This window comes from Stegodyphus dumicola, chromosome 7 (genome assembly GCF_044657685.1).
Source record: "Stegodyphus dumicola isolate Sdum_Otavi_A_Nest chromosome 7, ASM4465768v1".
Lineage (NCBI taxonomy): Eukaryota > Metazoa > Arthropoda > Arachnida > Araneae > Eresidae > Stegodyphus > Stegodyphus dumicola.
In genome coordinates this window covers 51,709,792-51,736,511 of record NC_140774.1, presented here as the reverse complement: position 1 = coordinate 51,736,511, position 26,720 = coordinate 51,709,792, and the positions used below count along the sequence as shown (strand labels likewise).

General features: G+C 32.6%; 1 long non-coding RNA gene across 1 annotated transcript; it reads right to left on the bottom strand.

Annotated features, from left to right (window-relative positions):
- Positions 1 to 9,339: 9,339 nt before the first annotated feature.
- Positions 9,340 to 25,711, bottom strand: LOC146996179 (uncharacterized). Its single transcript, XR_015042000.1, has 2 exons — positions 25,189 to 25,711; positions 9,340 to 9,791 (listed from the first exon to the last, which is right to left on the bottom strand). It is a non-coding gene; the product is annotated as an uncharacterized LOC146996179 (long non-coding RNA).
- Positions 25,712 to 26,720: the final 1,009 nt, after the last annotated feature.

Genomic DNA, 26,720 nt, shown 5'->3' with positions numbered 1-26,720 from the left:
ATATATCCAAAATTCTTTTTTGCACACCGCTATGTTTTTGACAACGATATAGCTTAGAGTTTCAACCGGCGATGCTACATTTCCTCTAAAAGTTTGAAAATACTGCAGTTCATGCATAAGATTTATACTATTTATATTGCTTTCATTTTTATCACTTAATGCTTTTTGCAGTTTTTGACATTTGATCTTATAAATACATTCGCTTCCAAAAGTTAAGCCCGAAGATGTAAAATGCAAAAAAATCAACAAATACTGCTTTGATTGACACAAAATTCGGCAGGAAAGTAGCATATATATTTATACATAAAACAAAATCAATAATCAATAATTAAATTTTTGTAAATTATCAGATAATGCATAAAGTGAAAATAAACAGCATTAAATGGAAAAAAAACACATTAATAGGGTATGTGTTCCCCCCTCATCTGTATACAAAGTTTACACCTTATGACCATGCCTTCAATTAGGTGGTCAACCACCGCAGAATTAAGCAATCGCCATTCTTCTTGTAGAGCAATTTCCAGCTCAATAAGAGTGGCTGGGGGTGGGAAACGTGAAGATACAGCACGGCCGAGAGCATCCTAAAGATTTTCAATGGGATTAAGGTCGGGCGAATATGCTGGCCACGCCATACGCGCAATCCCTTCACTCTCCACATTGGTGTATTTAATTATGGCAAAGCACACTGGGGCTACCTGCCTAAGGGGAGGGATGCCTTCGTGGAGGACTTTCTAAGGAAAACTGGCTCGTATACACGCTACACATGGGGAAAACCACGAAAACTTTACCGCTCAGCCGCTGGTGGGCGATCACTCTCCAGGTAGTCATCGACGATGTCAGCTCTATGGGCACGTGCGTTATCGTCCATTAAGGCTGTGTTCAGACGAGGGCGTAATAGGCATAAGTGGTTAAAGCCGAGCTGCGTTGCCAAAGCAACCAGTCTGTGCTACGTCACATAATCTGGTTTAAGGCTCGTGGCACAAGGTTCCAAGTTTTCAACCTTACGCCGAGTTTGGGATAAGCGTCGACTAATCAGAGCGAAGCTAAAACGAAGCGGCTTTCATTAGACGATTTCGCTGTCACATCGAAGGCGACATTTCTTTTAATATGGAGCATATCGTATCCGAATAAGTTGTAATCGTATCTGAAAGAAATAAGGAATTGATCTCGCAAGAAATCTACGATGATGACATGCCTTTTTTAATGAGTTTTCACAATAAATTGCAAAATATGGATGAAACTCGTAAAGCGAAAGTTAAGCTCAGGATCATGCACGCTGTGTATGATCCTGTAGATGATTGATCCCGTCCATTATTTTATTATTATAAAAATTTTTTTAAAAATGTATGCTTGCAAAAATTTTATTTTTTCTGTGTAAATTATTATTATTACTTTCTTTCTGTTTATTATTTTGTATAAATTATTACTATCATTTTCTTCCTATTTAATTATTTTTGTATGTAAGAATAAATTTATTGAAAAAGCTGAAAATATTGTATTGCTATTTGCTTCAAATGCTGATTTTCTTTCCAAACAAACTTCATGAATTAATTTTACTAAAACAACAAATCAATATCAAGAATCTGCTGGTTTTTTACAGTAAAAATATTACTTTAAAAAAAGGAAAAAATTATTTTCACTTATTTAAGAATAGTCACAGTAGTCAATTTAATGGTATAAGCTTTATATAAGTAATAAAAGATTAACCTTTTGAGAAAATGCTCTTACAGTTTTGTCTCCTGTTGATGTTCTGTTCTGTTTTTTAATTACGTTCTCCATGAAAGGAATTTACTTTTAACGAAACTGAATAGCACACATAATTCATAACATGGACTATAATTTAATGAATAGTATTTGTTATTATTATCTACTCTTTATTACTATCATTTGAATGGAATTTTGATCATTAAATTCATGTTATTTCTCTGGTAGAAATTCCTGGATAAGGTATGAATGTTTATAATTTTGTTGCATTTGAAGAAGTGGGTACCTAAAATTTGTCAATGTGAAATTACTTTTGAGATATTGGTCGTAAATAGAAATGGCAGCATATGTTGAATTAAATTTTTTGGGGTACTTTAATATGCATGTCTGCCAGTGAATGAAGAATTGTCATAATCTGTCTGCAAATGAAGAATCATTAAAAGTAATTACTTCTGACAACAGATGTGGATGAAACTTACATCTATGATATCTCACAGCAGAGCAGAGTTTAATCTGAATTACTCATATGATGTAAACATACCAGTTTGCAGAGTTATCCACAAAAATTCCTGAAAGTTAGTGTTTACTATGTACTGTAGTCTCTCGAGTGTAAACTCCTTTTTGTTTTCAGAAAAAGCATATGAATTTCAGGGGTGCGGCTTATACATGCAAATTATTAGAAATAGGTGTATACAAACAACTGGCAACACATCAAAATATATTTAATTATTGAGCATAAAATACATTGTTGGGAGAACGTTTCATAGTATTGTACTAGTTGTGGTTGCTGGTTATGGTGACCAGTTGGGGGTACTAATACTAGTGATAATTGATACTGGTAGTGCAGCCAACTACTGTAGCGATCGACAGTGACAGTGAATAAGGAGTGCTAAGCACAGAAACATGTTTCTTTTCTGCTTAACTGCTTTCACACCTGCAAAATGGAAAAATATTGTATACAGATTATCTGCCACTTATCCTCAAGATTTTTTTTTTTTTTTTTAATTAGGCATATTTAGAATATCGTATTTCTCTTAAGAGAAATTATATATAAAAATTGAAGAAAGTTTTATATATATAAATATGCATGTGTATTTTTATAGTATAGAGAGTACTACAGTACAATGCAGAAATATTCCATACTGCTTTGCACAGAAATATGTGCCAACCAAGTATTGGTCTTTCCAAAAAATATCTCTAGACCATTTCGTTCTTTTTCTTTTTTTACCTTCTTCCGTTGCCTCTTGGCTTATAAGAGAGCAGATAAAAGAGCATTCTGTTGAACCAGTAAAACGTTGTGGTGAGCTGAAAAAGTCATGACACAAAATGACGAAAACAAGCAGAGCGAGCGCGGGAAATCAATCGAGCTAGAAAAGTGTAGATAACAGAGCTCGAAAGGTGTAGATAAACCCACGCATGCGCATATTTAGCTTCTTTCATTGGCCACAGCTTAGAGCCCCGTCTCGCGGGTGTGAACGGAACTCCCGTATTTTATGCCCTTATGACTATGCCTCTATGCTCTTTATGCCGCCGTCTGACCGCAGCTTAAAACAAAAGTAAGGTCAACTGCTGCAAAGTACAATCTCACAATGGGTTCTAGGACTTCATCTCGATACCGGATAGCCGTCAAAGAACCCCGTTTAAAGATGTGCAGGTCGCTGCGGTATCCTAACGAAATCCCTGCCCACACCATAATGCTTCCGCCTCGGAATGCGTGATGTTCGGTTATGTTTTCGGACTGATTGCGCGTTCGTTGTTCACGCCATATCCTTATACGCTTGTCATCTCGCTCCAAAGCAAATCTTGACTCACCAGTAAACATGACATTGCCCCAGTCAGACGCATTCCAACTGACATGTTCTCGGCGCCACTGTAATCGTGCTTTTCTTGATTGGACGAATAGAGGAACACAAACTCGAGATACCCGGGCGTACAATCCACTCATATGTAATCTTCGGCGTACAGAAGCTGCAGATATCGCCTTGCCAATGGGCGCTGTAACCATAGATATCACACGTCTGGAGGTCGCTCTTCGATTCCGCTTGGCTACAATAGCTAGATATCGATCTTCCACGGGGGTTGTTACCCTTGTGCGACCGGCTACGGGCCTTCGGACAACTGTCTGTGTGGTTTGGAATTGTTTCCATAAACGTGAATTTACAGAATGATGAACGCCGAAGAAGAGAGCAACATGTGTGATCGACTGTCCTGCTTCAATGCGGCCACAGCCCGCCAGCGCTCAGAATCTTCCATTCGTTTTCTGGAAGTCATAGAAACTTGTCTTGAAAACAAATCGTACGAAAGTTTTAAACACCTTCTATCAGCACTTGCAATCAATATACTGTTATGCCGAGCTGTCGCTGTCTTGAACGCAACGTTGCCAGCTCAATGACATTTTTTCCAATAAGGGCACATGACGTTGGGGAAGTGGGAGGAATCGGAATTGAAAAAGGAGAGGTGACCAAAGTCACAAGGAGGAGAAAGAACCATGATTGCCGTGAAAAAGGAGAGGCTAAGATTTAGTGGAAATCTGAAAGTGTGTGTTCGTGATGTGTAGATGGCAAGAATTCAAAAGTATTACAATGAAAAAATTTTATTTTCAACATTTAATATCTTAAAATACATGAATACACAAATAAAATATGAAAATGCAGAAATGCAAGTAATACAGTTATGAATAAAAATAGGCGTAAATAGGAGAAAATAGTATATACACTATATCCCACCGGGCGGCTCGCATTCAAATCTATTTATGTCTCGAAAACTGCAGTAAAAACTAACCATGTTTACATTTTTTTTTTCATTTAGAGTGAACCAAAATTGTCCTGAAAACGGCCTTTGTTAGATTTTCTTCCCCCCTCCTTGTAGCATGGAGGTAGGAAAGGAAGGAGGGGCCATTCCGCGCTAGAAGTGAAGCACTGCTTTGAAGCTTGGGTCACCAGACGGGGTGTTTTTTGTTTACATTCAGAAGCTCGCTTGACAAAATTCTGATAGTATTTCGACACACGACAGTTCCATAGAAATCGAAAAAGGGACACTCTCGCATGAAAGAAACATTCATAGTGTGATGGATAATAGCAATTTGTATAGTTTACTGACATTTACGCAAAAATCACATCTTGGTTATTTTTCGATAACTAACAACAGCGATTTTGATTATGAATTTGTTTTATAAAATTCTAAGCTGTTGCACTACAAAAATATAGATTTTAAGAAAATTGCTAAAAGAGATCTGCCAAAATTTATTTTCTAGAAGATTTGAAAAGTTTGAAACTTGATGGCTAAATGTAAATATAAAATTATGTATGTTAAAATATTTGTAATTAGGCACATAGGTCAGATTAAGTTTTTATTAAATAGAGTAACGCATGCAAGGGCTATCTGCCTAAAGAGAGAGATGCCATCGTGGGGGAATTTTGAAGAAAAACTTACCTTTGAGTGGGTATTAAAAATAATACTTATAATTTTCATTCAAATTATATTCATATATATTTTTTATGTAAAACTTTCGGGTGTATGCTAAATTAGTGTAAATTACTTTACACGAAAAATATAGTGAATGCACAGAAATTAAAGATTTGCACATGCCGGAAATGATAAATAGGAAATATGTATGGGTATTTATGCATGTGCTTGCAAAAAGCATGTATCTGCCTTTGACAAAATACTTAAATATTCATTAAATTATTTATAAATGTATTTGAAATGAAGAATTTATTCACTTATAAACAACTTTGATAGTACTGTGAAGAAATCTAATGATTAAATGTATCTAATTTATAATGATTATAAATGTTATCTAAATATATAATAACCTTAATATTGAATTGTAAACATAAATTGAAATCCTGTTGACAAATACGTTAACAAACTATTTAAGCAAGAATTGTTCGTATTGGAAAGCAATCTGTTAAAAGGTATTGTAAAGCAAATGCTATGAGATGCGCACTTAAGAACGTAATAAAGAGTTTTGGAATATGTATTGTTGAAATGAAGGGTAAAAAAAAAAAAATCTGATAAGTATAATTAAAAGAATTATTCACTTTACATTTTATAATAACTCAGTTACAAGTTTTAAATAATACTTAAAAAAAAAAAAAAAATTATTTTATTCCCTTTCAGAAATGTTCAGAGAAAGTCAAATACTATTTTCCTAATAATTCTCTAATTTAAAATGAACCGAATAGAGCATTAATTATAAATTGACTTACATTTTTCGATTTAAAAGAAGCCAAAAATTCATGTCATATTTAAGAAAGTATTTTAGGAAGAAGCTCTATAAATAGAAAAGAAATAATGCATAATTTTAATATTAATAATACAATAAACTTTGATCTTAATTTTTGTACCTTAACCGAATAAAATCGAACTACCTTAATTTTTTTTTCTAATGTAATTAACGAAAACTTGTGAAAATATTTCATTCAAATTAAACCATTCTGAGAAAACTGTCCTGTGAAAAGTATAGCATTTAATTCCGTTCAGAATGAAATGTTGTTTAAAAATATGTTGTTTTCACATACTTAGGACTCTGAAGTGTTGTAGAAAAAGAAAATATATACATTTATATGTATATTTGCGACGTAATTACAAAATATTTACACCCGAACGCGTCAAATCCCATAGAACTCAATGGTAAATGACCCAATGTTTTGGTCACCACGTAGGGATCGCCGGTGCTTCAGAGCAGGGTACGGTGAAACTTGTTTAGGGCGACTCCTTCTTACTTCCTACCTCCATGCCTTGTAGGGCGATCAACAAGTCGTTTCACTAATGTGATGGTTTCCTACTGTCCTTTGATTACCGCCCAGAGGTGATTAAGCAGATGGGCTGCTTTTGCCCTTACGGAGGAAGGAACACGTTTTGTGTCCATGCTTTGGTTAGACGAAAAAAGATATTTTTTTCTGGAAATCTAAAACAGAAAAGGAAGTTTTGTATTGCCTTGTTACTAATTTTGTGCATATTTTTAATCTTAATTGCTTATCAGAGCCGTGCCAAGATATTTTTTCACCTGAGGCAGAAAGGTCAATGCGCGTCCATATAAATATAAAAATAGCTACACTTGTATTAAGCAAAAGTAATTGTATTAAATCAAAATGTCATAACTATTATAGCATAATTATACCATAATTCTTAAAGTATTTTTTTATCGTAGTTTTATAAATTCAGAGAAATAATGTAGCCAATTATTTATAATTTTCAAATGAAAAACGTTAAAAAATTCGTTTTTGATAAATAAGAAATAACACTGAAATGCATATTGCATTAATTTCCAGGTTTTCTTGCAATTTTTTTTGGTTTGTTTTATTGATTTAAGTTTGACGAAGCCTATTTCCCCTAATAATTAAAGTAATTTTCGATTTCGTATAGCCAATTTGGCGCCTCTTCTAGTGATTCACATGAGCCCGGCTTTGTTGCTTTTTAAGTATAAATGTTATTGATTTTTATTGCGTTTCGGTATTTTAATGTACGTTTATAGAATGTTAATTTGTTTTTATATGCATATTTCAGTAATATAATCTTACGACTAGTGAGACAGTGTAGTTTAACTAATTTTCTGCTTTTGATTCATGTTATCGAGCTTTAACGCTAAGAAAAAATTTATAAGAGGCTTAAAATACCTAATTCCTATTTAAAGCTACATGTAATTGATAATTAAATTACTATTAAAATAACAAACACATGCTCAGTGTCAGTCATTTCGACATAATGTTTGTAATTCATTTTACCACAAATTTATTTCGTTTATCTTGTTTCATATTTATAAAAGGGGAGTTTACCTTTATCGCATTTATTGGTTGATAGAAGTTATGAAATTTTCTTATCTATTGTAAGAGCACTATAGCAAGAAATATAAAGTTTTATTTTAGTTGTTTTTAATGTTATAGCAAAACACTACTTCATTTAATTTTTGGATAATGTTCTAAAGAACACTTTAAATTATAGGCAAAAAATAAATATTGGATAATTAAATTCTGCCCAAGCTTACAAGATGCTGCTGCTGATATGTTAGACATGGTTTATTTATTGTTTCAGTTTTTTATAATACTGGGCCTAATTTAATTACCTGCATATTTATTTATTGCCTATACTTACTTACAGTTCATGCTTGCTGCCTTTGGCACAACCTCACTGTGTGGTTTGTTTTTTGTACTTTTATTTATTTTGTATACTTTTTTTTATTACTTTATGTATTTACAGGATCATTTTGAGGAATCTCAATTTGAGTCACTATGCAAAGATAGAAAATAACTAAGAAAAACTGCAGTACCAACACTCTTTAGCATTCCAAATCCACCACCATCTGTAACTGACAAGAGGATAAGAGAAGTAAGATGTCCTAAGCCAAATACTGAAGTGGTAATTTATTTAATATTTTCCAAAAAAAATTGTTGAAAAAATCATTGTTATTACAAATATATTAATTCATCCAACCATTGTTTAAAAAAATAATCACAGCATAACATGTTTACTATTTCTTTTTGAATTTAGGAAACTCTACTTGCTTCAAATGAAGAGTTGTTAAAAAAAAATAGAATTCCTTGAGCAACAGCTTCAAGAAAAAGATGCAAAATTGACATCATTTTTGTCCGATGAGCAAGTAGGAGCCCTTGCTGTGCAGTCAAAAAGGAACTGGTCAGAAAAGTCCATTATAAAAGGACTGAAGATGCGATTTGCTTTGGGCAAACATGGATATAATTACCTCAGAAGTACTGGATATCCAGCACCATCGTACAGTACCTTGAACAGGAGGATTAGGGAAATAAAAATAAATTTCAGCATTTTAGAAAATTTGTTTTTTTTCCTCAAGACAAAAGTTCATTCATTGGATGCTCTTGATAGGAACTGCTGCCTTTTAGTTGACAAAATGGAAATAGCTTCATATCAAAATTTTGATACATCGTCTAAGTCATTCATTGGAAATGTTACGTTAGGAAAACCTGCAGTTGCTAAGCATTACACTATTGTAATGCTTAGAGGCCTTAAAACATCATGGAAACAGATTGTTGCCAATGAATTAACAGGGCCTTCAACATCAGGTTCTGACATGAAAGATCTTATTCATAGAACTGTAGTAGCAGCTACAGAAATAGGTTTAACTGTAAGAGCCTCTGTTTCAGATATGGGAAGCAATAACAGAGCAATGTGGTCGTCATTGGATGTATCTGTCTCTAGGACAGATAGGAAGACAAATTACAATATTGGAGGACTTGATGTTTTCATTCACAGTATTGCAGATGTACCACATCTCATTAAAAACATGAGAAATGCATTTCTTTCAAGTATTATGATATTACCAGAGGAATTTCGCCAGCAGCATGCCTTGCCATCGAGGATAGTATCTTCAGTGTATGTGAAACGACTCTGGTCAAGTGAGATAGAATCAGATGCTGCCTTGAGATCTCTACATCACTTGAACAGAGTTCATCTCTTCCCAACACACTTTTCCTCGATGAATGTGGCATCTGCTGTGCAATTGTTGTCTGTAAAAACAGCTGCTGCTATTGAAAAAGCAGTTATTTTACACCAAGTTGCAAAAGAAGCATTAACTTCTGCATGGTGGCTGAGACTTGTAGCAGAATGGTTTACAATTATGACTGCAAGGCATCCGAAAAAAGGCATCACTATCAAAAATCAAGATGAGAAATTTAATATTTTATTGAAATTCATTCATGTGACTGAAACTGTTCAGTTTGGGAAAGCATGGAAGCCATTTCAAACTTGCATTATTATGAGCTCATTGAGTGTTGTGAAACTCTCAAAAGAATTATTTTCCGAGGGGTTTACATTTTTCTTACCAGGCAGGTTGACACAAGATGCGCTGGAAAATGCCTTTTCACAGATTAGACGAAAGTCGGGTGCAAAGCCTACTGCTTTGCAAGCCAAGAGAGCACTGAAATTAGTGTGCCTATCACAGTTCATTTCAGATATCAATAATCCAAATTATTGTTCTGAAAGTGACCACAGCCTCTTTGATGCTTCTGAATTAGAGGTTGCTATCAGAAAGGAGGTCTTGCATCCTATCTCCAATTCTGTAGTGCCATCTACCTCTTCTGCAGTGGCAGTGAAACGTCGCTTGCCCCCAGCTGTGGAAGAAAATGATATACATTACATCGCAGGAGCCATATATAATAAGTTGTTGAAAAAAAAAGCATATGTGAAAATTGTAAAACAGCTATGATCATTTCAGAAGACATGCTGGAACCTGACATACCCGAGCATCGCACAATTCTTACAAAACATAGCAATAAAGGTGGACTGAAGGTCATCTCTTCAGGAATGTATCGAATATGTAGGGAAGCTGAACGAGAATTTCAAAAATGTAAAGATGTACTCCTTGGTTTACAATCAGCCATCACAAAAGAATTAGTTGAAAGAATAATTGATAAATGTACGCATGTGGCCATGCCAGAATGCTGTAATCTTAAGAAAGTAATTATTGATAATTTTTTTATTACTAGATGCAAAGGCCTTACACAGCATCTTATCAACAAAAGAGCCCATAACGTTTCATATTCATCAGCATCGGCCAATAAGAAACAAAAAGTAAAATAATTTTAGAAGGTATGTAGGTTTTATATTAAATAATTTATGTGTTTTATGTAATATGTATTACTTTTTCCTAGGTTACAAGTATATAAATTTCTGTGTTTGATGTTATATATGTTACTTTCTGCTAGGCTATGAGTATATTATTATGGTATTATTTTCTTGTTTCTAATATATAGAAATATAGCATATTTTCCAGTATAAAATTTCAGTTAAGTTTTACTTAAAAATATGGGAAAGCAGATTTGTTTCATGCATGATCTTTATAATACTGGTATGAAATAAATGAATTTTAATCTGTAAACAATTTTTTGTTAATATTGAAATGTGTTTCTTTGGATACATTTTTAGGCACTTGTGGATCATGTCAGACAACATGCAATAGAGAAAAGATGTCCGTGTGCATAAATTTTCCCATTGTGTTACTTCATTTTATCTAAATTTCAAGGATAATTCTTTTCATTTTTATATGGCATGTTATCAGTATAAAGGCTAGTGAAAATAAATTGGTATGTGTATTTGTTTTTGAAGTGTAATGCTTAAATAAAAAGATGGTGTGTGTTTCTTCATTTAAACAAAATTTCAAGGATAGTATTTTTCAGCGTTGTACTGTTTGTTATTTCTCAATGTAAAGGGTAACAAGGGGGAAAAAACTGGTATGGTACATCTGTTTTTTAAGCATGATAATTTTATTTATTTCTTTAGTGATGCATATATATAGAGAGAAGGTATTTGGTCCAACTGAAGTTATAATAAATCTAATTTTACTAGATCTCTTTCTTCCCTCAGGTGTAGAAAATTTTCAAATGCAGAAAGTTTATTTGCAGAATTCATTCATTTCTGATAAACTTATTATCATTAATTTTTTATATAACATGTTATTAAGTTACACGTTTGACTACTGTGTAATAAACTTGTATTTAGGGCAAAAAATTAACTATTTTGCAGCTGGTGACTAATATCATATGCTTCTAAGAATATTACTTTTAACTTTTTTCATAATTTTTGTATTTCAGGAACATGAAACTGTTATTTTGATATACTTAAATAATAAAAGTGTGTATCTGAATCAATTAATGGATACAAATATTTTACAGTTATTTTTAGAAGATATTTGCCATATCGCTTCTAATAATTCATAAAGTATGTTAAAATATAGGTAAATAATTTGGTGCAGAATTCAAATTTAGGGTTTGAAATATAGTGAATCATGAGACTAAATGATTTTTATTGTCATGATTTGCCTGGGCTTAAGAATGTACTTTTCGCCCGGTGGAAATTGTCATCAAGCTGTCCTGAACAGGCTTTTTGTTGATAATAACTTCCAGGCTTATCAGTACCTCCTTTTGAGTGGAGGGTATACAAATATAGGACCCAATTTAAATTACATTGTGATTGTAATAATATTGTGGTATTAAATAAGTGATTATAATTACAATTTAGAATTGTAATTATATTACATTGTATCTGTGAACTCTTAATTTCATTACTTTATGCAATTATGTTGTAAGTGCATAATCTAATTGCAATAATATAATCTATTCACAATTACAAAATAATTATAAATGCAGTTACATCTTAAATAGAGGCCATTTTAATACTTTTAAATTTTCGCAAGATAACTTCCCATTGAGGTTTATTTGGAGGAAACTATGCAAATACTAAAAAAGAAATTATGCTAAATTTACATATTTTGTACAGTAGTTTCTTGTTATAATGCTGTTCAATATATCTTCAATACTTTTGTAAATTTAACGACATTCTTTGCAATCACTGTGGTGCTTTAAAAAGAAGTTTCTTAGTTATGCTTTCTAATAAGAATGTGTTAAAAATTAAGTATTATGTATAATAACTAGCAATTAAAAAACCTTGACTGCATGAAAATGCTGTTGCTGTGTAAAATAGAAAATAAGCTTTCTTTTATGCTTTGAAATGAATTACGTGGGGTTAAGTCGTCCTTTTACAATTTAAGAATGTGGTTAACACACATTCTTAAATTGGACAGGTTTTATCTAAATTATTAGTATAAAATATATAAACTATGAATTATTTTGTAACATAACTCAAATTACAAAATTCATTCTATATACGTTCAAAGTTATTATCTTTTATGGAATAACTGTTTTTTAATTTAGGTAAAAATTGGATTTTTAGAAGTATTACAAATACAATGCAACACAAAGGTGATCTGATTGAAGAGGAAGGACATTTTATTATGGTTTCTAGTTCGTATTTATATTACATTTGATGAAAAGCATCCAAAACACAGAATGCTGTACTTTCTTCTTCCATATATGTTATGAAATATTTCACACATTTAAAAGAAAGTGTTTCTTCAGAGTCTTGCACAATTATTTCCATATACCTCAGACTAAAATGACAACATATTCTTAAGTTATTTTTTTAGTATGAATTTAGTGTTTTTATGGAAATATTTGTTAAAATGTCATTAAGATAAATTTATTTGCACACTCTACGCTTTAACTATTTCCCCATTTGACACTATTGAAAGTTTTTATTCATATCTTATTTATTTTAGTCTGCTAACAAAACTGAAACATCTAAAGAATAATTTATTTTGAATATGTTTACAAAATATACGCGAAATTTTTATTTAAGTGAAAACGTCTATATACTATTCGAGAATTAATAAATTATCCGAAAAGTTTATGTGCGCTGAATGCCGCGCGTCTATAAAATAAATCTTTAAAAAAACAGCAGACATTCAGCCAGCGTGTGCGATAAACGCGCCAAAATTGGTAGCGCGTTCCCTCCCTCGCCAAGAGAGAAAAGTTGGTGATTCAGCCTGGTTTAGAGGAGCCTTACTAAAACGTACTCGCCGTACCCCCTGCTGTGACAATGCTGAATCACTATTGGCTGACCGACTTGCTACGTAAAAAACGTCACTTCTTTGGTCACGTGACAAGCCGATTGCATGGATTCTTAACTGTTGTGGAAGTGTAATTTGTAGTTTGCTGTATAAGACGTAATAAATTTTGTATGCATATACAATTCTGAATTAATAATAAACCGCTAAAAGGTACAGCTGGTAAAGAATATAGAACACCAACCTTTTCAGACATAACGCTTGAAGTATTTTATTTGGACGGCATAAGATATGTTTACTAGGAAGACAAATTTCGGCAAACAAAATATATAATTATGCAAAAGAAATTTCGTTACCGGAGCATAAAAGTATTTATTATTGTACTTTAGAGGTATTAAATATTAGATATCAGAGTAGATTAAATATCAGAGGTTGTGATATAACATTAGAGATTCAATTTTGAGGGAGTTGGAGCTTGGCATGAAGGGATTTTTTATTTATTTTTCAATAAAACAAGATTGGTTTTGTACTTTTGAAAATTTTTGACAGAAGAACAGTTTAATCTTTCAATATTTCATTGGTATGTTAATATTTTCTGGAACTAAAATTAAAAAATGGAGGACTGTTAATATTTGCAGTAATAACCAATATTCTGAAAAAGAATATTGTTTTCGATTATTTAAAAATATAGAGCAACTTCTGATGATGTCTGTCTTTTAAAAAGGTACAAAAAGGCAAACTAGAACACTACTTTGTCATTGTCACAAGTAATGTATCAAAAAACATTGTTTCAGTTTTGGATGTGGGTATTCAGTTGCATACTAATTTATGTGAATCACAGGAAAAAAATAAGCATTCAAAAACTTGGAAACAGTCATTATGGTATTTCTAGGCAAAGTTTGGCATGGTGAATTAATAATTTCAAAAAGTTGTGTAGTGGATTTGTCATTCGGAAAGCACTTTGCAAGGTTGGAATGTGCTCAGAATATCATGGTATGCCTTGAATAATAAGAAGAAATGCTTACCAGCAAGGGTTAGAATTCAATAGAGCCAGGATTGTTGCCTATAGAGTGTGTGGATTATTGTTCTGTGATATCGCCCGTTGCACTAGTCGACATCCAACCACTGTTAAGCGAATATGGCATGTATGGAATGCTGAGGATTATACTGAACGGCATGCAGGATCTCATTGCCGTCCCATGATTAATACCCGAAAGGACAGGCATATTGTGAGGTCAGCCCTCCAAATTTACAACCACATCACAGACCATTAGTCAGAAAACGGGCATATTTGCAGCATGCCCAGTATCTGCTCGTACGGTGTGTCAACGTTTGCATCAGCATGGATTATCAGCACAATGTCCATTACTTTAGCTTTCCTTAACAATGCAGCACAGAGAAAGATGGCTACTGTGGTGTGTCCAACAACAAAGCTGGATATAGGAGGGGTACAATGTCGTCTTTTCAGACGAGTCCCGTTTCTGTGTGCATTATTCTGATGGTCGTATAAGTGTCTAGAGGCTCCAAGGAGACCGCACATCGCCTGGTTGCATTCAGTATCAGCATAGGAACCATAATGTGATGGTATAGGCAGCCACTGAGCACATGGCACACACATCTTTAGTTCGGATCGATGGTAATTTGAATGCCAGATCGGTACATTTGTGACATTTTACATCCAGGAGTTGTGCTCTATCTTTGAGGCCTGCCAAATGCAATCTTCCAACAGGATAATTCAAGACCACATGTTGGACATTGTGTTCTGACCTTCCTCGGTATGCAGTGCATTTGATTGCTGCCCTGGCTTGTACGGTCTCCAGATCTGTCACCCATTGAAAATACCTGCTCGTGGTTTGCTGAGGACTGGCCTAGCAACCCTCTCCATCTCATACGATTGATGAAGTGTGGCATGGACTTGAATCAGAATGGAATGAGATGCCGATTTCTGTCATTCAAGTGAAATTCTACTCAGTGCCTAACTGGATAAGGGCCGTTTTTAGCTGCCAGGTGGAGCAGTTGTTTCGACTGATTTCGCACCCTTGTAAACCCCCAAGCTGCTTACAAATTTAATCATTTTGTCTTCATGCCATACTATTTATGCACAACAAATATTTTTTTTTATTTGCTTTCCTTCATGCTATAGCAATTTTAATGGCTATTAGTGTATTATTGATTAACAGTTATCTAAGAGACTTCAAGAGTAAGTACTTTACATAGTTTATAAAACTATTGCATATTTCTGTATAAAAAATTATTGATGCAGGATAGATAGCGCCTAAAGACTTCATGCAGCCATCAATGGAGTTGACAACACATTCATATTAGATGATTTTCTTTTATAGTACTTTTCCCAACCACCAGTAGATTGCAAATAAAAAACAAAGTGACTTACAATTACAACATAGCCAAACTGTCCTGAAGTAAACATTAACAATATATACAAAGCCAAAATAATTATATTCACTTATATGTGCATGACACTTTGTTACTAATAAATATCAGAGTGTCTTGGATCAAATTAATATTTGAATATATATTAATTAGGGATATCTTTGAAGATATAATTAATAGCATCATTACAACAAGGTAAAGTATAGTAAAACCACCCACTACTAGACAGTTACAGGATTGCTATATATGTGTACAGTGGTTCTCTGCTTCGAAATCAGGAACTCTCTATTTAATGGGGTATATCTGATAATGTGAAGTGTGCATTGCTGGAGGCTCGACTTACATTATCATCATGTTGGGAAAATATTTTGCATCATGACATAATTTATGTGCATGATAAGATACATAAAACTGTTTTGAGTGATATCAGCTGTAAATTTAGAAAGACACTTGGTACACTCCCTTATTAAAGTGGCTTTTCGATAGGTCTTAGGCATTGTTTAAGATTACATAAAGCAGTCAAGTTGATTCATGATGAATTACTAACTCAGATTTTATTATACTTATGAAAGCTACAGATCGTGTTTAATAAAAAACACCAGAAATAATCACTGTCTTATTGACTAGCCATTTAGTCGCTCTCATACCATTTGCCATTGTGCATAATGATATAAAACTAATGCCTTAGTAGCATTGCTCAGTCAACATCATGATATTCATGAAATTTTCTAAGGGATAAATCAAACAAAAATGTAAGCAAAAGTCTTCTAAAAGATTATCTTCCCTAGAAAATACCAGCCAGATTTAAGACAAAAATACAGCATGTCTTCTGAGAAGAAAATAATTACTTACAAAATCATGTTTCCAACACTAATAAAGCACCTAATTATATATTAAAATTTCAAAAGATCTACACAATTGATATTCAACTAAGTCTTGTATATCTATTATTTGGCTTCATAAAGTAATATGTTGTCTAAAATGAAGTAGTCATATAAAAACAATATATTTTTCTTAATGATGGTTATATAAAATTTCTTAATAGAATGGTTTTTCTGAGTAAATGAATTAGAGTTTAAAACAATAAATATAATAGTGCTATAATAAAGCTTCGTAGGACTAAGGCTGGATTTCCTGCTAATTTATAATTTAGATTTTTTTTCTGCTTTGTGAAACTTTTCTCTTCTTCATAACATCATACTTTTAATGTACCTTTAAAAGCTAATTAATTAATTTTGACAAGTATTTTGCTTGAGAGATGCTCTCATGGAAGCTACTAAATGATATTTGTCTCATACCTGCTTTTCTGATTAGAAAATACATGAAAGACCAAGCCAGCCATGACCTGCCTGAGATCAGTGTACAAATGTTTTGTGTCTTTAAATATGAAGCTAGGTTAAGTGATGTATGTTTAGTAAAACTCTTAATCTTTATAATAAAATATATCATAAATATATTATACCTACATAAATATATATCTCAGAACATTTGCTTAGATACAGCTAGGATAACTTCTCTTATTAATGTTATTTTGCACAGATTTTTTAATCAAAATTGTCTCTAAAGTAATGTGCTATAGATTTGTTTTGAGATTTAGAATGATGTCAGACAAAACTGGACAAACTGTATATTTTCCTAGATCCAAATTTTCCAACTTAATGGAAATAATGCTTATTCATCACATGAAGTAAAATTCTGAGAAGGAAAAAAAAAAAAACTTCTGAAAGCATTTTAATGAAAAATTAATAACAAACAGCAATACCGGTTTCTAGGAAATGATGATTTAAGTGAAAGAAATATTAATTAGAAAATATGTAAACTGACGTTTAACATGTATGTTACAAAAGTGCATAAAAGATAAGTTAAGTAAAATGTGTTTCATCAAAGAGTAAAATCGGTAAAATCCTAGTATACGGTGCAGTCTTGGCGCGATTTTGAAATTATCGCCAACACCAAAATGACCCGTTTAACTACTCATCGTATATGTCCCGTTTACTGCTCATCATAAAGTCGCCAAATCCCTTGTGCACCGGATACTAGGATTGAACCGTAAAATCTTCTATTAATGATTTACTATGAATAAATTATTAGTAGTTATGTGTACATTTGAGAAAGAGTATGAAAATCATCAGTACGGCGAATATGTTCTACTGATATTATCACTTAACGCAGTTACCATTTGACTGTTAATAGACAAAAATATAAAAATTTCCTCAATTTATTTGCAGAATGAGTGTGGATGAATCTAAACAACATAGGAACATTTCTTTAGATCAGGGGTTTTCAACCATGGTATACAAAGAAGCAAAGTATTTTTAACTATTAAATTAAAAAATTAAAACCCAACATCCTGATTGAGTTTTTTTTCTAACACTCATAAATTTATGTGATTTGAGCTTTGTTCAGGAGTGGTGGTGATATTAAAGGTTTTCAATTTTTGTTTAGATGGTACGCGTTAGTCAAAAGGTTGAGAACCGTTGCTTTAGATTAAATATTAGAAGAAAATGATAATTGCAGTTTGTCTAATTTGTAGATTTCCACAATGATTTAATATTTTGGGGGGTTAACATTAATATAAATAACTGTTGTAATCTTAAAACACTGATGGCCTTTAAAAGCATAACATTATTGAAGACGGGAGATAAAGCCATATTTATTATACAAATAAATTTTAATACATGGTTTAACTGTACATGTGTAAGCAAATCAGTTAGACTTAAAGTACATGGTTTAAAAAACAGTTAAACTTGGAGTATACCACCTCGTACAGCCATTGCATGAAGATAAACAGATACTGGATGTGCATCTAGAATATGTGAGAAAAGTAGATTTCAGTTATTACCAGTTTTCAGCTGATGTAGCCATGGGTAGGCTGTGGTACGTTAGTTTTTTTATAATCATAGGCCTGATATATTCAGTAGATAACAGATCTGATGAAATCATAGATCAAGGGATTAATAGATCAATAAAAAAATAGTGGGAATTTAGGATTTGTTCTCTGTTATGTGCCATACATTCCTTGTTGATCACTAGTTCTAGACAACCTCTAAAGATAGACAGCAGTGAGCTTCGAAAACCTCAGAGTAATAATAAATGATTCATCAGATTTTAAAAACACTGCCTTTTCATAAATGGTATACATACAATAATCAATTTTTGGAAATGAACTAGAAACTAAAAAATTACCTCGCATGCTACATACATTTTATGAACATTGATCACCTAGCACACTTCCAAATGGCTATTGATTTCACATTTTTTGTACGAGTTTCCATACTGCATCATCTATCACATTTGAAGTCTTCGATTGGGCAAACATTAAGGAGTGCATTTTTGTACATAATGTACTGTTAATATGTTATGTACAAAATGCACCTGGTGTTCACATGGTATTTTTGTACATAATGTAGCTGGTGCTCACATAACATACACAGCAAAACATTTGTTGTACGTAAAGAAAATTTGGATAATTTCTCATTCTTTACTTGGATTCAATCATTATAATATGCATAATATTTTCGATATTAGAATTTTTAAATCTGATAAATCATTTACAGTAGCCCTAAACAATGGCGCCTGTTCAACTGCACATTAAACATGGACGCTGTTTTTTTTGGGGGGGTGTTTAATTTATTTGATTACAGTATAGTAACTTGGCTAATGGTAGAGGTACTTTCAAAGAGAAGTTAGCTTATACATATTTCATATATGCAGAAAACTATGAAAACACACGTGCAGCCAACCTGTTCGCTAGAATGTAAACCCAGGTCGAATTATCAGTATTCAACTACTTTACTGCTTGGTTGCTAGCGAAGCCAGAGCTAGATATTTTATCACCTAAATAGAATAACTGCTGCTTGCAAATTATGCCTTCCAGTTCCTGCTAAAATTCTAAAAATTTTGACGCTCCTGTGTCTTGTTGCCCATTGCACTCATACAGGTTGCCCTGGCCACCGATGAGCATTAAACGTGAAGGCAACTGGAATGTAATGGACCATACGATTACACTTGGTTTCAGACCTGTATGGGGATGCATAATGCATGACATAATGCATTTAAAATGTGAAGCAACTGCAAGCATTAAACGTGAAGGCAACTGGTATGTAATGGACCATACGATTACACTTGGTTTCAGACCTGTATGGGAATACATAATGCATGACATAACGTGGCATTTTTTTGATGCAGACCATGGATGTGATCCTTGATGGTGTTGATGTATTAAGATTCATCTGGAAAAAATTCATTTATATTATTTATCCTTCTATTTGCAAAGTTCTATGCACAACTATAGCTGTAGTCACTTATAATGTTCTAACGAGGGTTTGGTTAGGTTACTTGAACATGACAAAGCATCTAAGGGCTGCTTATTTTTTCTACCAAAGTTAGCTGAAACAATGGTCACTTTAAAAAAAAACTACTTTAACTTTTTGCTATGTAGCACTTACTTAGTTCTGAACTGAAGAATAATATAACTGTAACAGCCATACATACAGATTATGTTATCTTAATCAATGAGTCAAACTAGTGAGTTCATTCACCAGCTCAAGTAGGAAAACCAGATCAAGTAGGATAGTGCTTTTTTTTTTTTAACATAATTAAATATAAAGTATAAAGCATATGTGCTTTAAAAATGATAATTCAAATTGTGACAAAGGTATCTATTTATTATTAATACATGTCAGATTTTTAGAGGTAGTTATTTCCCAGCAATGATGTCTGTGTGTTTTCTTTGGTGGTAAAATAAAAATCTCATAGATTGAAATAATAACCATTCCAAAAACATATTGCAATAGTAAAGTTCTGATATATGCAAATAAATCATTATGTGGAAGAAAGGAAATTGGTTTGAGGGAAGCACAGCTTATTAATTTTTGTTCATCACAGTTCACAAAGTGTATAACTTACTCAAAATAATTCTAAAATGATGAATTTTAGTACTTTCTAATTTTCTGAACCTCACCAGAATGCTGTGAAAAAGTAATGATGGTCTAGACCATGATGCGAAGAAAAAATTATGTGGCTACACATGTCACTAAAAATCATTTATATGGCAACCCAAGTATACACATAGCATTCTCCCAGACAGCACTTCTCCAGATATTTTCACCAGTGTGGTTGCAGATTGTGATCCCTCCTATGGGAATTTCAGCATTCAGGTGGACCACATACCACAGTTTCTGTTGTGTCTGGTAAAATCTTTGGCGATGTTGCTTTCTGCATGCATACAACATAAAAGGCATCACATGCCTCTCTTTCCTTTCTCATTTTAGGATTCTGGTGCCAAAATTTTGCAATTTTCTGTTTTTTTTTTTTTTTTTTTAAATTTTATTAAAAAGATTTATAGGGAAAACAACGGTGAAAAAAAGCCTAGAATTGTGCGTGTCTTGTATTGAAGAAGAAAAATGTAAAACAATAGGTGGTGGTGGATGCATCGTTGAAATAAATTTAAAGATATGCAAACAAACATCCCTCTCCTAACTCACCAACAAGTTTGCAAATGCTCTTCAAAGTTGCCAATGAGTTCATGACTTACCACATCTGTGGTAAGAATGTAAATTCCATATATTTTATGGCTGTTGTTAAAGATAGAATTAAACACAGGAATTTTAATTTAATAACTTATATTATTATATTTGTTTTCCTTAATGGGAGAGCAAACATAAATATTGGTGCAAAATGTAGTTTAAAATATTAATGGTAAATGCGTACCGAAAACATTACTAGACAGTCCGGTTTACAAAACAATAGAGTTTATCTGATTCCTAGTTGTAAAAGCTGACAGTTATTAATTGTTATGTCCATGGCGACCTTCAGAAGGCATCAAATTACTTCAAAAGTTCCGCTGCAATAAATTCTCAGACTGCAATTTTGTTCCTTTAAATTTTCGAAAATACCTATTTTTTAAGTATTTTTCGGTACTTATATTAATATTGATACAAATAATATAGAAAGCACCAAACGTAGCTATAATGTATTTCAATTTGTCCTTAGTATTTTCTCACATATAGTATTAACACTTTGTCTACACGTTTCACCATAGCCTTCTCTTTCCGAATGTATTCAGTTCCTTTTCGCTTTCGTTTTCTGCTTCTTCTTCTTCTTTTTTTTTTTTTTTTTTTAATTGTATTTATTTATTTATTTAATGTTACCATATCCTGAGTTTTACTCTAGCTATTAACTAGAGTAGCAACTAGGTAGCATTCATTATAGTACATTCATTATATTCATATAGCTACTAGCTAGCATTCATTATAGTACAAAAACTAATATAGCTTGTCAATATCAACACAATTTTATCTTCAATAAAATCCACTAATTCGATTGATGCTGTAAAAATTACAATTTAATACTTTAGCCATATATTCTGATTATAGTGATTTAAATTCGATTTTAGGCAACATATGCATTCTTTTAGAAAACGCAATATATTGAGCACCGCTGTTACAAGTAAATACTGTACATTCAACCATTTCATAATATGTAAATGTAGCATAACTTCTTTTCGAGTGCTTGCACTGAGAGTCTCCTTCAAGTAAACCTTAATGGAACTTTATTTCATGAAAATTTAGAAGTATTATAAAAGCCTCAGAATTATTTCCATTGCAAACATTTATGAATTATGCAGAAAAATATATAAGAAAAACATCAATGAGAAACTATTATCGAATATACATTTCATGACAGTAGTAAAACATTTTTTCAGTACCGACGGTATTTAAAAAGCTCAATATTGTGATAAGCTAAATAAAATAAAACGGTATTAAAAGTTTAATATTGTGATAAGTAAAAGTATACTAATCTATAACACTCATTTGATATTTTTGCCATTAGAACTATAATGTAATTTTAACCGTTAAAGTAACATTGTATTTGTATTAACTAGAATTATAATTGTAATTTCAATTAAATTTATCAGTACTCGTTGTTTCCTGCACCTTGAGGGAGACGCATTATTATTATTATTTTTTTTTTCTATTATATAAGATACTGTCCTCAGAAAAAAATGTCTCTAGACATGATTCTGTCTCCAAAATTAATGGATGAGGTGAACAGAAATAATCTTGGAACAGCCTTTGGGCAAGTGCTGCAAGTATGCGAAATGTAAGACTGTAATTAAACTTCGACCATCCTGGAGACTACACTCTCTTAGAATATTGCCATTCGACAAATTATAAGACCTTCCATTTATCTTTAAAGTTTAAGCTATCTGTTATTGACTGAGAAAAGCTGGTAATTCATTGTAGTTACTCTGTAGTTAAAACTACAACTAATGCAGTTATAATTGTAATTGTGCCGCCCAGATGGTTAAGTGGTTAGGGAAGCCTGACTGCGATACCGAAGGGCCTGGGTTCGAATCCCGGAGAAGGCATGGTTATAACTGTTCGTCCTTTCATAGGAGGCGATAGTAGCCCACATATTAGATGCCTCCATAATAAAGTGACTGCAACTTCTGGCCTTGTATAGACTAATGGACTGTGTTACACTGTAACTGTTCCCAATCTGCCCTTGGGGAAAATAATAATAATAATAATAATAATAATAATTGTAATACAATGATTGTTCGAATTACAATATAACTTCAAAAGCAATTAGATTTTTCGCTCAGAAGGGTAATAAGTCGTCTTTTGAATACTACTAGTTCAAATCGGATGCCCATTTTGGCAAACAATCTAAATGTTTAGATAGCTCCGTGGATTTCCTTATGTGTAAGATGAATACAAATCATTTTATTTTTGAAAGTTCTCTATGAGTACATCATTCTTTTTAAACGTTTCGTTGCATTCAATTAAATAAAGATGTTTTCCTGCTTTTATTAACGGGTGATGTGAACATGAGCCAGTTTTCCTTAGAAAGTCCTCCACAGAAGCATCTTTGCAGTCTTTACCGTAATCCAAATAATATGACAAGCACAGGTGCATAAGAAAATTGTACTTTTATTTATTCTTACGTGAAACAATAATGGAAAATAGTTCATGCAAGTGCTTTCACTTGTAACTGAATAATGCATTTTAACTATTTATGGAAAATGTGTGTTATGTTGAATAAAAGACCAATTCGTAATTTTTTTTTCAATGGCAGGTAGTAGCCGTTTATAGACATTGTTCACTACTAAGGCCGATCATGTTATTAAGGAGGGAACTAATACGTGGGCCACCGTTGCCACCTATGAAGAGGACGAACAAATTACATTCATGCCCTATCCGGGATTCGAACCCAGGCTCTTCGGTACGGCAACCAGAGTCACGAACCGCTTTACTGTCTGGGCGGTAATTCATAATAAATGGATTTAGTAAAATGTCTAATACACACAGCAATTAAGCATACTGATTGCTGATCAGAATCCTTTTTTACTAGCTAAAGCAATAGGTTGGATAAAATTATGAGACTTAGTTTAGTCCTTGATGATCTCCTTTCTGAAAAGAAAAGGATAAATGTAATTTTTATGATTTATTTCTTGTGTAATGTAAACAAGACAAGCGTCTCGTAACAAATCCTTTGCGAAAACATCCCTTTGCACTGGCATAAACTCTTTGCTTGCTTTCCCTTAATCTTGTAATTTAAGTTCACATGTATATCGAAGATCATAAACATACATATTTGCTTACTAACGTTATGTGCATTTCGGTCTATATAAAATATTTCCTTTAAATAAACTCCTATTTATGCTGGTACCACAAACTACAATATATGTAAGATGATTCAGAAGACATGACAGAAAATATTAATATTTTTCTTATAGGTGATTATCCCGTTGTATTATTTAAAAAACTCATTATCCAAAATGCAGAAACATTTCGAATATAATATTATTGACTGTAAATTTTCAAATATTATCACGATTTCCTTAGCCTATGTCACTGAAATTATAAGGGGCAGTTGTTTTTCTGATTAAATAGTTACAATCATCTGCTGCGCAATTTTAATTAAGAGGTCATTACAATTGCATTGTAATTTTTATTAGATTATATAATTACAGTTATACTGTTTATTCAATTAGATTTCACAATTAAAATGCAATTATAATTAAAATGCATTTGAGTAAATTGTATGTGTAATTAAAAATTGTTACATTGTAATTACAAGATAATTGCATAACATTATTCCATTTACTATGTGTTTTCAATTGCATTCTGCAATTACATTTGCAACTAAGATCATGATTTTCCTGGGCTACGTAACTGCTTTTATCAGAAACAATTGCTATCCTAATTACATTATTATAATTACTTACTGGAGTTACAATGACAGTGTAATTGTAATTAGATTATATGATTGCAGTTGCATTGAATATGAAATTGGATTTCACAAATATAGAGTAATTGTAATTTAAATGAAATTACATAAATTGTAATTGTAATTAAAAAACAGCTACTTTTTAACTAAAACTACTTAGTAATTGCATAATTTTATTACAATTGCATACTACACTTAGAATTACAATTATGATCATAATTGCACTATGTGAAGTAATTCTAATTATCAGAGACAATTACATTCCTAATTACGTAGTTATAATTACCTACTGCAATTGCAGTTAAAATTACGTTGTAATTAGCTAATATTACCGTAGTTGTGATCAGATGCAATAAAATTTGTAATTGTAATTAGATTATATAATTATAATGTTTGTGATTATCATTGCATTGTAATTGTAAGACTTAAGAATTAAAATGCAATTACATACATTATTGTTGCATTTAAAAAGTACTTACTTTCTAATTGTAATTGCGAAGCTAATTACAATTGCAATATAATTGAAATCACATATTTCAAAATATTGTTGCAGTTTCTTGCAATTTTAATTTTAATTCCAATTACATTTTGCCAAACTGCATCTAAAATTTGGAGAATAATTAGGCTGGAAAATGAAAATTCTCTTTACGAACATAAACATTTAAGTTTACTATAGCTGGTATAAGCACAGAACAGCTGGAACAGCTGGAAGTTTTGAACGAGCTATTTATTCCGAGCTGTTATTCAAAACCTAACGATAAAACCCATTTGCCCCTAGCGAATAGATAGTTTCCTCTCCTCAATTACCTCCCGCAGAGAAAAATTATCACCTGTCAGTTTACATTAAGAGCTGAGAGGGGAGGGCACTCTGAGACAGGCCGTATATATGCTGCTTTGCCGTTTCGTGCCAAAATTTAAGTTTACGTATATATGCTGCCTTGCCGCCATGAGGACCAAAATATTTGGACGCATATATGCTGCCTTGCCGCTATGAGAGCCATTACTTTCGAACGCATATATACGGCCTTGCCGCCTGGAGGGATATACAACATATTGAAATCTTGTACAATCTTAAGTAGGAAATTTAGCGTCGCTGGTGATGTGGGCCGCATACGGTCTGATAGTACTGTTCTCTCTCAGACGAATATAATCGAAAACTGATATCGTTGGACACAAAATAATGTGCATTGGTGATGAGTCGCATAAATTTATTTTGTAATACTTATAGTTTGTAAATTTATTTTTCAGTGGCTGTCGCCCATGCAGGGGGAGAATTAGGATAAAATCGCCCTTATTATTGCAGTACGCAAATGTCTTTTACGTAAAAGGTCAAGCTTTGAAGATTTGCCAAGTAAGGGTGCAAGATTATTCATGACCTGATGCGCCTTACTTCTGACTTTAATAACGTGGTCTTTCCATCTAAACTGTCTGTTTAAAACAATCCCGAGATACGTGGCTTTTTTAACTGTCGGGACTGCATATATTAAAAATTTTTAGGCTTCTTCTGGAAGAAGTTCTCAATTGCCTTTTATTGATAATTAGCAGCTGCAATTTCTGTGTGTTAATGGATATGCGCTATGTCGTGCACCAATTTTCGATCTCAGGGGTGAATTTTTGCATGTTTTTAATAGCATTATTAGGATTTGAAGGATTTGATGGCAATCGCCGTGTCATCGGCGTAACATCCAAGGAAAAAGTTAGGGTCAGTGGTCATTCTGGGAAAGTCTGCAACATAGAAAATATATAGAAAAGGACCTAAAACAGATCCTTGTGCGACGCCAGCATTGAGCTTTTTGCTGTCAGAGTTATCCTTTCCAATATTTACAAAGAAGTTTCCTTTTGTAGTAAAAGAGTGTATAAGCAAAATAAGATCCCGACTAAAGTCGAGAGAAATGAGCTTCTGAATAAACTCCTCATGCCAGACGCGGTCGAAAGCTTTCGCCACGTCTAGCATGATTAAGGCAACGGTCAGATTATTGTGGAAGGCAGCACCGACGAACTCTGCTAGTCT